This window comes from Triticum dicoccoides, chromosome 3B (assembly GCF_002162155.2).
Source record: "Triticum dicoccoides isolate Atlit2015 ecotype Zavitan chromosome 3B, WEW_v2.0, whole genome shotgun sequence".
NCBI lineage: Eukaryota > Viridiplantae > Streptophyta > Magnoliopsida > Poales > Poaceae > Triticum > Triticum dicoccoides.
In genome coordinates, this window is record NC_041385.1 from 547,124,105 (window position 1) to 547,138,503 (window position 14,399).

A 14,399-nucleotide genomic window follows, 5' to 3' on the forward strand; every position below is an offset into this window, starting at 1 on the left:
ATAGTGACTTTCCTTCGGTGCGGCTTGAAACAGTGCACACATTCCCACACTCAACATGATATCCGGTCTAGATGCACAAAGGTAAAGCAAGGAGCCAATCATGGAACGATATACCTTTTGATCCACCGCTTTACCATTGGGATCAATGTCAAGTTGGCACTTGGTAGGCATTGGAGTAGAAGCCGGCTTGACATCACTTAGCTTGAATCTTTTTAGCACGTCTTGAGTGTATTTGTCTTGGTTGATGAAGGTTCCTTATCTTCTTTGTTTGATATCAAAACCAAGGAAGAACTTCAACTCTCCCATCGAAGACATCTTGAACTTGGAGGTCATGAGAGCGACAAATTCCTCATTGAAAGCTTTGTTAGGGGAACCAAAGATAATATCATCAACATATAGTTGGCATACAAACAACTCCCCTTTGACCTTCTTAGTAAAAAGAGTGGGATCGATTTGCCCTACTTCAAATCCACGATCTTGTAACAACTCGGTAAGGTGGTCATACCACACACGTGGGGCTTGTTTAAGGCCATAGAGTGCCTTATCGAGTTGATATACATGATCTGGGAAGTAGGGATCCTCGAACCCGGGGGGTTGCTTGACATAGACCAACTCATTAATAGGACCAGTAAGAAAAGAACTTTTCACATCCATTTGTTGCAATTTAAAGTTGTGATGGGAAGCATAAGCAATCAACAAACGAATGGATTCAAGGCGAGTAACGGGAGCAAAGGTTTCACCGTAGTCGATACCCACGACTTGGGAGTAGCCTTGTGCTACCAATCTTGCCTTGTTGCGTATGATGTTCCCATGAGCATCTTGCTTGTTCTTGAAAATCCACTTGGTTCCAATGACGTTGTGGTTCCCCGATGGCCTTGGTACCAATCTCCACACCTTGTTGTACTTGAAGTTGTTGAGTTCTTCATGCATGGCATTGAGCCAATCCGAGTCTTTGAGCGCCTCATAGACCTTTTGGGGTTCAACACAAGAGACAAACGCGTGATGTTCACAATAGTTTGCCAATTGTCTACGAGTGCTTACCCCCTTTCTTAGGCTTCCAACCACATTCTCCATGAGATGGCCTTTGGTGGTGAGTTTGGAAGCAATCTTCGCGGCACGACGCTCTAATTCCTCCTCGGATGTGGAAGGAGGAGGGTTAACTTGATAATCTTGAGCGCCGTCTTGAGCTTGTTCTTGATCTTGAGCTTCTTCATGATCTTGAACTTGCTCGAGGGGAAGAACTTGACCTTGGGCATCATTTGGAGGTTCACCACCATCTTGAGATTGATCTTGCCCTTGGTCTTGTTCATGATGTTGAGGGCCTTCACTTTGTTCTTCGGAAGCATGTGGGTCTTGAGTAGGTGATGGCTCCACTTGAGTGGAGCATTGTCCTTCTACTTCGGCCACAAGGGGTTCCTCAATGGGTAGAATATGACCAATACCCATTCTTATTATGGCTTGGGGAGGAATTTCATCACCTACATCACAAGTACCACTTTGCTCCACTTGGGAGCCGTTATTTTCGTCAAACTCCACGTTACACGTCTCCTCAATGAGTCCGGTGGACTTGTTGAGAACACGGTAAGCATGAGAGTTTGTAGCATAACCAACAAATATGCCCTCATATGATCTAGCCTCAAATTTAGACAAACGAACACCTTTCTTGAGAATGAAACACTTACACCCGAACACCCAGAAGTAATTGAGATTGGGCTTGTTGCCGGCGAGTATCTCATAAGGGGTCTTGTTCAAGCCTTTGGGGAGATAGAGCCGATTGGATGCATGACATGCGGTGTTGATGGCTTCGGCCCAAAAGTTGTATGGGGACTTGAACTCCGCCATCATGGTCCTAGCCGCATCCATCAACGTCCAGTTCTTCCTCTCCGCAACACCATTTTGTTGAGGGGTATATGGTGCAACATATTGATGCTTGATCCCCTCATCACTAAGAAAATCATCCAAGGTGTAGTTCTTGAAATCGATCCCGTTGTCACTTCTTATTGTAAAGATCTTTGCATTATGTTGATGTTGAGCTTCATTTGCAAAGTCGATGACGGTTTGTTGAGTCTCACTCTTCCTCTTGAAGAAGTATACCCAAGTGTATCTTGAATAATCATCCACAATAACCAAGCAATACTTTTTACCTCCAAGACTATCAAATGATGGGGGCCCAAAGAGATCCATGTGAAGGAGCTCCAAGGGTCTCTTCGAGTAGATGATGGTCGTGGGAGGGTGAGCCTTCTCATGAAGCCTTCCTTCAATACAAGCACTACAAGCACGGTCTTTGGCAAAACTAACATTTGTTAGTCCACGGACATGGTCCCCCTTGAGAAGACTTTGCAAAGATCTCATATTGACGTGGGCTAAACGGCGATGCCAAAGCCATCCCACGTCAACTTTAGCCATTAGGCATGTCGCGGTCTTAGTGGGTCGCTCCAAAAAGTTTATCACATAGAGACCATTCTCGACATGCCCAACAAAGGCTACTTTGAGAGTCTTTCTCCACAAGAGGGCCACGGTATCAATGTCAAAGAAGGTGGCAAAGCCCATGAGTGCAAGTTGACGAACGGAAAGTAAATTGTATGCAAGGGACTCAACAAGCATGACTTTCTCGATCGTTAGATCATGAGAAATGACAACCTTGCCAAGACCCAATACCTTAGAATGTGAGGCATCACCCCACTCGACATTGGTGGGCATAGATGGAATTTTTTGCACATCCACCACCAAGTCCTTGCTTCCGGTCATATGATTTGTTGCTCCACTATCGAGCAACCATGATCCCCCACCGGAAGCAAACACCTACAAGAGATCAATGCTTGGTTTTAGGCACCCATTTAGTAATGGGTCCTTTGATGTTAGTAACAAGGGTCTTAGGAACCCAAATAGACCATTCAATGTACTCACAAGGAGAACCAACAAATTTAGCATAAACTTGTCCATCACTAGCACGGCACAACACATATGACGGGTTAAAGTCGCCGGCTTTGTTGGAGGAAATGGTTTTGTCCTTTTGGACATCAACTCCCTTCACTTTTTCCTTCTTATCCTTAGGAGCATCCTCTCCCTATTTCACAAAAGTTTGCTTGAGAGGAGGAGGATGTTTGGTCTTGTCGTTCTTCTTCTTACTCTTGGACTTGGGTGCAAACCCAAGTCCCTTCTTGTCCACAACTTCCTTTCGATTGCTCAAAAGGTCGTTGAGGTTCTTCTCACCTTGAATGCAAGTCACAAGCCCTTTCTCAAGTTGATCCTTCAACTTGGCATTCTCCTCCACAAGATGCACATGCTCACAACACGGGTTAGTAGCACATGCATTATCAATTAATACCATATGAGGGAAGGTGGCCTTTTCCTTGGTTAGCTTAACTTGAAGTTGAGCATGAGACTCCTTGAGGTTAGCGTGAGCAACCTTCAAGACCTTGTGGGCCTTGTCAAGTATCTCAAACTCCTCTTTGAGTCTAGCATGATCAACCCCAAGTTTAGCCTTCTCGGAAGTTAGCACACGAGACACGACAATAGCATGATCAAGATCTTTCTTTAACTTAGCATGGTCATCGTTGTATGACTCCTCAAAAGTCAAACGATGTACACGCTCTTCCTCAAGATCATTAGAGAGATCCGATATCTCATCGGCATAGTCACGACTATGACCTTCCATCTTAGAGATGGTTTCTTCGTGAGCCTCGATCATGTCATTGGCCTCACCGAGTTGTTCCAAGAGAGCAACAAAATGCTTCTTGGATTTGCCCTTGAGCTTACTCATAAAAGACTCAAATTCATTCACTTCCTCATTAGACCCATCATGTTCATCAATGCAATCCTCCAAGGAGGGATTAGTAATGATGGTGGTTTTGATGTTGGGGGTTACCTTGTTGGAAGCTTTAGCCATGAGGCACTTGGCGGTGATGTTCTCGTTGGGTGAATCAAAGAGAGACACCCGGGGAGTAGTAGCAATGGCAACAGACGCCATGGCCATCGCTTCTCCATTTTCATCATCATCGTCATCCTCATGGTATTCTTCTTGAACCACCAACCCACGAGTAGGAGTCTTCTTGGCGAAGCTGTTCTTGTTGGGGAAGGACTTGGCTTTGTCTTTTCGGATGAACTTGCCACCATTGTCTTCCCGCTTCTCATAAGGACAATCCGCAATGAAATGGCTCACATTGCCATAGTTGAAGCAAGTTCTAACTCGTTGCTTGCCCTTGATGCCACTTGAGTTGTTCTTATTAAAGTTGGGTCTTGTATTCTTCTTGCTCCAAAATTGTCTTGAAGCAAGGGCCATGTGCTCATGATAATCATATTTGGTGTCTTCGGGGTTGCTCTCCTCATCTTTCTCTCTTCCTCTTCTTCCACACTAACCTTGGCCTTCAAAGCAAGGTTGGGCTTCTTTGCCCTTTGGGAACGGAGCACCGCATTGTCGGCGGTCTTGTCCAAAATGCTCATTGCAACGAACTCATCCAACACTTCACTCGAGGTCATGGAGTGAAAGTCCGGTGTTTGACGAATGACGGAGGACATGGCCTTGTTGTAGGGCATCATGGCCTTGAGGAACTTGCGCTTGATTCAATTGTCATCCGTGTACTTGCTCCCATGATCTCGTAGTGAGACCGCGAGTTTGGTCACTCTTCGAAAGAGCTCACGGGGTTCTTCATCTTCTTTCATTGCAAACTCATCGACTTCATCTTGTACAACTTCATAGTTGGAGCGTTGAATGCTAGCACTTCCTCGATAGAGAGACACAACGCATTGCCACGTGTCTTTGGCCATGGCATGAGGTTGAAGATGAGGGAGATCTTCGGGAAGGATTGCATCTTGGATGATGAAGAGAGCACTCTCATTGAATTGATTATCCACGGCTTCTCGAGGGGTGAAGTTGTTTGGGTCATGTGGATAGAAACCTTCTTCAATGATTCTCCAAAGGTTAGTATTCACACATTTTAAATGGCGCTTGAAACGATACACCCAAGAATCAAAATCCTCATTTTTTACAATCTTAGGAGGAGGACCTGGCCTTATTTAAATGAGTAGAGGGAATCGGTCCTCCATAAATTGGAGGTTCCACATGGGCAAAGATGCCGGTGCCATTTCTACTACTAGTAGAAGGACTCTTTTCATTGTTAGCTTCCCCCTTGTCGGAGGTAGCATCCGTCACCTTGTTAGTGGGATCACCCACTTTCATCGGCGAGGTGGACAGTTTAAGCCCTTCAAGAAATTTAGTAAGCATGCTTTCAACCTTGGTCGTCATGGAGTCTTTCAATGTGTCTAGAGCTACATTGAATTCCTCACGAGAGACCGAGGTTACCCCATCGACCGTAGACGAGATAGGATTCACACCGGAGTGCTCCTCCGCACCGTCTGTGGTGTCAACCATACTCTTCGGACGGCAAAGTCCTTAATAAAGAGATGAGGCTCTGATACCAATTGAAAGGATCGATATGGTTGACTAGAGGGGGGGGTGAATAGGCAACTAACAATTTTTAGCTTTTCTTTACCAAATTAAACTTTGCATCAAATTAGGTTGTCTAGATATGCAACTAGGTGAACAACCTATATGATGCGACAACAACAATTACACGAGCAAGTAAGGGAAACAACACAAGTAAGCTTGCAAAAGTAAAGGCGCGAGATAACCAATAGTGGAGCCGGTGGAGACGAGGATGTGTTACCGAAGTTCCTTCCTTTTGAGGGGAAGTACATCTCCGTTGGAGCAGTGTGGAGGCACAATGCTCCCCAAGAAGCCACTAGGGCCACCTTATTCTCCTCACGCCCTCACACAATGTGAGATGCCGTGATTCCACTATTGGTGCCCTTGAAGGCGGCGACCGAACCTTTACAAACAAGGTTGGGGCAATCTCCACAACAATTGGAGGCTCCCAACAACACCACGAAGCTTCACCACAATGGAGTATGGCTTCGAGGTGACCTCAACTGCCTAAGGTGCTCAAACACCCAAGAGTAACAAGATCCGCTAGGGATAAGTGGGGGGAATCGAATATCTCTTGGTGGAAGTGTAGATCGGGCCCTTGTCACCCAATCCCGAGCAAATCAACAAGTTTGATTGGCTAGGGAGAGAGATCGGGCGAAAATGGAGCTTGGAGCAACAATGGAGCTTAGAGGTGGAAGAGGTGGTCAACTAGAGGTAGGAGACGCCCCTTTTATAGTCAAGGAAGAGATCCAACCGTTATCCACTTAGACCAGCCTGCGACATGCGGTACTACCGCTCCAGGGGCGCGGTACTACCGCAAGGCCACGCGGTACTACCGTGTGGGACCACGGTACTACCGCGGCAGCTGCAGAGACTATTCCATAGGCAGAACTACCGCGAGCGCGATACTACCGCACCCACCCGCGGTACTACCGCGAGGCAGGTAAGGCAAAGTCTGGAAACGACACGGATGAATAAAATTACATCCGTGCCTACTTCCGCGGTTAAAGAGACGATGCAAATATCCGTCACGGTACTACCGTCCACAGGGCGTGGTACTACCATGTGGGTGCGGATGTAAAAAATTACATCCGCCCCTACTACCGTGAAGCAACGGCACTAGGCCAGGGAACCACGGTACTATAGCTCGGGGGGAGCGGTACTACCGTGGTCACCCGCGGTACTACCGCCCTCGGCGTGCGGTACTACCATGTGGGCACGGATGTAAAAAATTACATCCGCGCCTACTATCGCAATGAAGCGGTACTTGGCCTAGGAGCCACGGTACTACGACTTTGAGGGAGCGGTACTACCGTGGGCTTCCACGGTACTACCGCGCATGAGCACGGTACTACCACGAGTGCCTGCGATACTACCGCTCCGGGGAGCAGTACTACCGCAAGAACAACAACAGTAGTCCAGACACTCACATGGAGGATAGACGGGGAATGCTCCAAGGTGCAAGGGAAAGGAGGAGACAATGAAGAAAACGTGTACGTGATGATTCCTCCCAAACCTTTCCAACGCGGACCCCCTCTTAATAGTACGGCTCTCCTATGACTCAAATCTACCAAAAAGAAACGTAGAACAATGTCGTCTTCAATAGTCTCGAGGGGCACCGAATCATCTCGTGCCTAGTGATGAAGCGTCTGAGAAACTCAAGGCACACGATTAGTCCGCAAATGCATTGTCATCAATCACTAAAACACCTAAGGGATAAATATGCCCTTACACTATGCCCGGACCGAAGACCGCAGAAGAACTCCATCCGAGCTACGTCGTGACTTGGCCCGATATAGAGACGCCGCGCACCCCATTTGCTTCACTGATGAAGTAATGGAACACGAATTCCTGGAGGGGTTTAAACCCGTGAACATCGAATCATATGATGGGACAACAGACCCGCGGTATGGATTGAGGATTTTCTACTCCATATTCATATGGCCCGTGGTGATGATCTTCACGCCATCAAATACCTCCCACTAAAACTCAAGGGACTTGCTCGGACTGGTTGAACAGTTTGCCCGAAAACTCAATTGGCAGCTGGGAGGACTTGGAAGATGCCTTCCTCGTCAACTTCCAGGGTACATATGTCCGACCTCCGGATGCCGACGACTTAAGTCACATAGTTCAACAGCCCGGAGAGTCAGCCACGAAATTCTGGACTAGGTTCTTAACTAATAAGAATCAGACCGTCGACTGTCCGGATGCCGAAGACCTAGCGGCCTTTAAACATAGCATCCATGATGAATGGCTCGCCTGATACCTCGGCCAAGAAAAACCGAAGTCCATGGCAACCCTCACGACACTTATGACCGGCTTCTGCGCGGGCGAAGATAGCCGGCTAGCCCATAGCAATAACAATACAAGCGAACCTGGCACTTCCGAAGCCAGAAACAGCAACGGCAAGCCCCGACACAACAGAGACAAGCGTCAAAGCAATGGTGACAACACCAAAGACATGGCGGTCAACACCGGATTCAGTGGCTCTAAGTCCAGTCAGCGGAAGAAGCCATATAAAAAACAATCCGGGCTCGTCCAACTTGGACCGCATACTCGATCGTCCATGTCAAATCCATGACACTCATGACAAACCAGCCAATCATACCAACAGAGACTGTTGGGTTTTTAAACAGGCCGACAAGTTAAATGTCGAAAACAAGGAGAAGGGGTCGCAAAGCAAGGACGATGACAAGGAGCCCTAGCCACCAAACACTGGGGGACAGAAGAAGTTTCCCCTCCCCCAAGTTAAAACGGTGAACATGATATACGCTACCCATATCCCCAAGAGGGAGCGCAAGCGCGCGCTCAGGGATGTCTACACAATGGAGCCAGTCGCTCCAAAGCTCAACCCATGGTCGTCCTGCCCGATCACCTTTGATCGCAGGGACCATCCGACCAGTATCTGTCATGGCGGTTCAGCCGCACTGGTCCTCGATCCAATCATTGATGGATTCCATCTGATGCGAGTCATCATGGACGGTGGCAATAGCCTGAACCTGCTCTATCAGGATACAATGCGGAAAATGGGTATTGATCCCTCAAGGATCAAGCGCACAAAAACCACCTTTAAAGGTGTCATACCAGGTGTAGAGGCCTGCTGTACGAGCTCAATCACACTGGAGGTGGTCTTCGGATCCCCGGACAACTTCCGAAGTGAAGAGTTGATCTTCGACATCGTCCCCTTCCGTAGTGGCTATCACGCACTACTCGGACGAACCGCATTCGCTCAATTCAATGCGGTGCCACACTACGCTTATCTCAAGCTCAAGATTCTTGGACCACGCGGTGTCATAACAGTCAATGGAAACACGGAACGCTCCATCCGTACCGAGGAGCACACCGCTGCCCTGGCAGCAGAAGCACAAAGCGCCCTTTTCAAGCAGAACCTTAATTCGGCGGACAAGCTCCCGGATATTGTCAAATGAGTCCGAACTACTCTCCAGCAGGACAGTCCAGCTCGTCAAGATCTTGACTAGCAATTCGGCCTCCGTCCCAGTCCCGATCAAACGGCGGCATTCGTACTGTGTGTACATAACTACACACTCAAAATACCATGGGCATAGACGGAGGCACAGCTAGATTGTGGTCCATAATACGGCTCAACCTATCCGGGACCCACATACTTTCACTTTTTCTTTTTCTTTTCAGGTTTCTTTTTTTCCAGTCCTTTCCTGGTGGCCTGATTGTCGGACCTATCAAGGGACGGATACACCAAGACGGCAAGAAGCATTGACGTATAAGGGAATTTCCAGGTGGTCTCTTTAGATGATCGTTATGCCTATTTTAAGGACCTGCACGCAGCTCTCCCTTGGTTGTGGCATGTTAAATAGCCTTCTTTCTTATCGCACTACTTGTACAAATACGCTTTGATGTATCAATCAAACTATAGTAGATAATAGTTTTTGGCCCAATTTCTGCGGCATTAGCCTATTACTTCATTTTTCTTGATATTTTTATCAATTGCACCCGTACACTCTGGTACGCCTTAATTCGCCAGGGGCTTCATTACACCCCATAATATGGCAACAAAGTCCGAACACTTTTTTACAGTATAGTTCGGCACCCCGAACTTTAGCATTATATGCATCGGCTCCGAATCATGTCTTTGGTCAATAGTTGGGTTACCTGGCTCTTGTGCTTACTACCTTACGTTCCTCTATATCGGCTAGGGTAGTAAAGGGAGAACTACTGTGATTGTGTCCTGGTTCATCCGGATGAGCACCTCAGTAGAGAAAGCCAAAAACTGATTGTCATGATGCGGCATGAGCCAGTCAGCTGTTTGAGAGGTTTCAAATCTTTTGCAATTTTTTCCGCATTATGCGATGAATCGGTTTTATCCGATCAGGTGTTTACAACATCCCAAATTCGTACTTACGAATACTAGGGGTTGCGCCTAAATTTTTGTTGTCAAACTCCTATGGCTAAGTGAGGGTGATAAGCCACATAGTCCGATTGCCTGGTTCATTGTGCTAAACACCTCCTTTAAGGACCAAACTTTGGAATAAAGAGTGTTTAAATTCATCCCGAACACCCTCGTACTACCTACGTGGGGGAGGAAGCCGACGACTGACCAACTCTCAGATTTAACAAAACGGCCGCACAGGAGGTAAAATTTTAAATAACAAGCATTATATTACATCACGATCTTGTTTCATAGTACAGGACAGGATAACATAAATGTCTTCATTCAAAGATAACATCCTTAGCACATTGCTCCGCCACAATGCGGGATCCCTCCAGGACATCTTCAAAATACCGCTCGGGCGTGCGGTGCTCCTTGCCCGCAGGCGGTCCCTCAGTCATAAGCTTCACGGTGTCCATCTTCACCCAGTGCATCTTGACTCGGGCGAAGGCCATTTGCGCGCCCTCGATGCAGACCGACCGCTTGATGGCATCAAGCCGAGGGTAGGCATTGACCAGACGCTTCACGAGCCCGAAGTAGCTGCTTGGTATGGCTTCGGCAGGCCATAGCCGGATTATTAAATCCTTCATGGCTAGTTCGGCCACCCTATGCAGTTTGACTAGCTGTTTTAGCTCATCGCTAAAGGGCACCGGATGTTCTGGCGCAAGGTATTGCGACCAAAACAGCTTCTCTGTAGATCTCCCCTCTTCGGCTTGGAAGAACTCTGTAGCACCTGAAATGCTGTGCGGCAGATATGCAAACATCTCTAGAGAACTCCAAATTCGGGTCAGTAAGAGGAACCTTTTCTTCACATATTTGCTCTGCATAATAAAGGCCTTACCCGCCGCGATTTTTCTGGCCGCCTGGATTTCTTGGAGGGCGCCCTGGGCTTCAAGTCGGGCATCATGTGCGCTTTGGCGGGCCTTGGCAAGTTCGGACTCTTGATCCGTAATGTTGCGCTCCAAGGACTCGCATTTCTTGACAGCGTCCTGGAGCTCCTACTGGACCTCACTGACCCTGGCCTCATGCTTTTCATGGGTGGCTTATTCCTTGGCCGCTCTCTCCTCGGCCTCAGCCAACACCTTCTTGAGAGCCTCCACCTTGGTCACCGCTCCTACAAATAAAATGGCACTATGGTCATTACAAATCATCTATCCTTTCTGATATACAGAAGGTCATTGCATACCTTGTTTATCCTCTAGTTGTTTTTTCACGCGGTCGAGCTCTTCCTCGGCCCGCTCCAGACTCTTCTTCAGTCCGGAGACCTCAACAGTATGAGAGGTCCCAGCCAGTAACGACGCATGTTTGTTCACATTGACTCATCTGGTTAGTCTGCTGCAAAAATTGTTTGATCCTTTGTCCGGCTTCTATTTTCGAACACCGGACAGTGTCTCAGGGGATACTATCTATACTGTGACATTCTTTTTACATAATTGTGTTGCTTACCTCAAGGCCTGTCAGAAGGCTTGTGTAGGCTTCGGTCAGTCCGCTCTTCGCGGACTAAATCCTCTCAACCACCATACCCATAAGGGTACGATGTTCCTCAATAATGGAAGCACTTCGCAGCGCTTCCATTAGAGTATGCGATGCCTCTGGATGGATAGAGGTCATCGGTGGAATAGGCGCACCTCCTTCTTTTGAAAGAGGCTGCTTGCCTGATTCCAGAGCCGTATGGGTCTCCGGAATTGTATTCGGCTGGGGGCCGAATTGTATATGGCTCCCATCGCTAGTATCCATGGGGATTTTCTCCCCCATGTTCCGGCGGCCGAGGTTTCACCCTCCGGCGCCATCCTGACGGCCTCCTGAGTCTCTCCCTGGCCTGGGATCCTTCGGGACAACACCTCGGTGTCATCTAGGGCCTTGGGAGAGGAGGCCGCCGGAAGGGACTCGTTGTCCATTGCCTTCTAGTCCAGTGAACCCCCCGAAGATGAGGATCGCTCGAGGTCAGACCGAGCCGGACTGCAAATGCATGACTCAACATGTTAAGACTATGAAGTAGAGAGACCGGATATATGAATGCGTCTGGATTTTTGAGTACTCATGATTTGGCCAGGGGCTTGTCCCTAGGGCGCCATTCCGAGCTACTGTCGGTGGCCGCCGTGGAGTTGTTCGGGAGGGAAGCTTTCCCCTTCTTGGACGCCTCTGCCTCCAGATTTGTGGAGGTCACCCTCTTCTTCCTTCTCCCTCAGGGGGAGAGTTGCTTTCCTCCTCCTCTTCGTCCTCGGCGGTGGAGGAGTGAGTCTCGGTGTCTTCGAACGTCATGTTCGAAGCACCCTTGCGACAGAGGCCACTTCTGGTCCCCTTGGCCTTCTTCTTGGCCTTCTTATCCGGTGCTTGATAGGGCGCCAGAACCAGCATCTTCGTCAGAAGTGGAATTTCTGGGTCTTCGGGCAGTGGAGCCGGACAGTGAATCTGCTCGGCCTTCTTTGTCCAGCCCTGAGAGAATCAGTCGGGAGGCTTAGGCGTCTTCCTTGAGTATGCAAGTAAAGGATATACCTTGAAAACATGAAAAAACTTACCGGACTAGCAGGATGGGCCAAGTTGTGCCCATGGTCCTCGGTTGTATCCGGCCACGTCTCGCTGGACTTGAAAAGCACCTTCCAGATGTCTTCGTGCATAGTGCCGAAGAACTGCAGCAAGGTCTGGTGCTTGGCCAGATCGTACTCCCACAAGTGGCAAGTCCATCATTGGCATGGAAGGATCCGGCGAACAAGCATCACCTAGATCACATTGATGAGCTTAATATTCTTGTCTATCATGCTCCGGATGCGCGTTTGAAGCGCTGTCATCTCGTCCGGTGAAGACCACTCTAGGCCTTTCTCTGGCCAGGAGGTGAGCCGCATTGGGGCTCCGGACCGGAATTCGAGAGCCGCGGCCCAGTTGGTGCCGCGCGACTCTGTGACGTAGAACCACTTCTGTTGCCACCCTTTGACAGTCTCCATGAAGGAGCCTTCGGGCCATGTGACATTGGGCATATTGCTCACCATGGCGCCTCTGCACTCTGCTTGTTGGCCACTCACCACCTTCGGCTTCACATTGAAGATCTTTAACCACAATCTAAAGTGGGGTGGGATGCGGAGGAAAGCCTCGCACATGACAATGAATGCTGAGATGTTGAGTAAAGAATTTGGGGCTAAATCATGGAAATCTAGCCCGTAGTAGAACATGAGTCCACGGACGAATGGGTGGAGAGGGAATCCCAGCCCGCGGACAAAGTGGGGGATAAACACCACCCTCTCATGGGGCTCTGGGGTGGGGATGATATGTCCCTTGGCCGAAAGCCGATGGTCGATTTCCCTGGCCAAATACCCAGCCTCCCGGAGCTTGTTAATGTCCTTCTCATTGACAGAGGAGGCCATCCACTTGCCCTACGCTCCGAATCCGGACATGGTTGGAGTGCTTTCTTGGGGCGGAAAAGATGAGAACTTGGGCGTTGGAGCTTGAGAATGGGGGAGGCAGAGAGAGAGAGAAGGCGTGGGTGAAAGGGGTGAATCCTTATCTCCTTATAAGGGCAGCGAATATCAAGCGCCTCCCCACTTGCCTTAAAATTCGCCTATTCCCCAAGGGCCGTGCAGACGTCACGGTTGGATTACCCATGCCCGTATTGATGAGAATCCTGCAGTAAGGGGACATGATCTCTGCTTTCACAAGACGTGCCAATGAAACCGCATCTCGAAATATGGAGTGGCAGGCTAAAAAACGGTTCGAATAATGGTCGGGCGCCGACGTGATGTCATGCTACAAAAAGTTGTCAGCGGACTGGACTCGTGAAATATTATACTCTCTATGGTTGTGTGTGGTATTTGTTTTGTAGATCCAGACATGTCTTCTGTGTTCGAAGGATGCTTTGGAGTATTCGGAGGAGGAACCCGCCTTGCAATGTCGAAGACAATCTACGTGCCAGACACCTCATCATTGAAGCCTGGTTCAGGGGCTACTGAGGGAGTCTTGGATTAAGGGGTCCTCGGGCGTCTGGGCTATTGATGTGGGCCGGACTGATGGGCTGTGAAGATACAAGACCGAAGACTATCACCTATGTCCGGATGGGACTCTCCTTTGCATGGATGGCAAGCTTGGCGTTCGAATATGTAGATTCCTTTCTCTGTAACCGACTTTGTACAACCCTAGTCCCCTCCGGTGTCTATATAAACCGAATGGTTTAGTCCGTAGAGGCAATCATAATCATATAGGCTATACTTCTAGGGTTTTAGCCATGACGATCTCGTGGTATATCAACTCTTGTAATACTCATATTCATCAAGATCAATCAAGCAGGAAGTAGGGTATTACCTCCATAGAGAGGGCCCGAACCTGGGTAAACATCATGTCCCCCACCTCCTGTTATCATCAACCTTAGATTCACAGTTCGGGACCCCCTACCCAAGATCTGCCGGTTTTGATACCGACATTGACCCTGATGATGGTGAGGAAGTAGGGGTAAGTTTTTAGCGGAGACTTTAACATTTTCTTTTTTATTTCTATAAATTTTGAATACGCAATGTACAATTTTGAGTATATGTAAAAGGAATTCAATATTTATTTCTTTTTTTATTTTTTCATGATTTTTTA

At 48.4% G+C, this 14,399-nt stretch overlaps 1 pseudogene; it reads left to right on the plus strand.

The window, feature by feature from the left end:
• The window catches only part of LOC119279637, a 109,379-nt pseudogene that overhangs the window by 7,832 nt on the left and 87,148 nt on the right, over positions 1–14,399 (plus strand).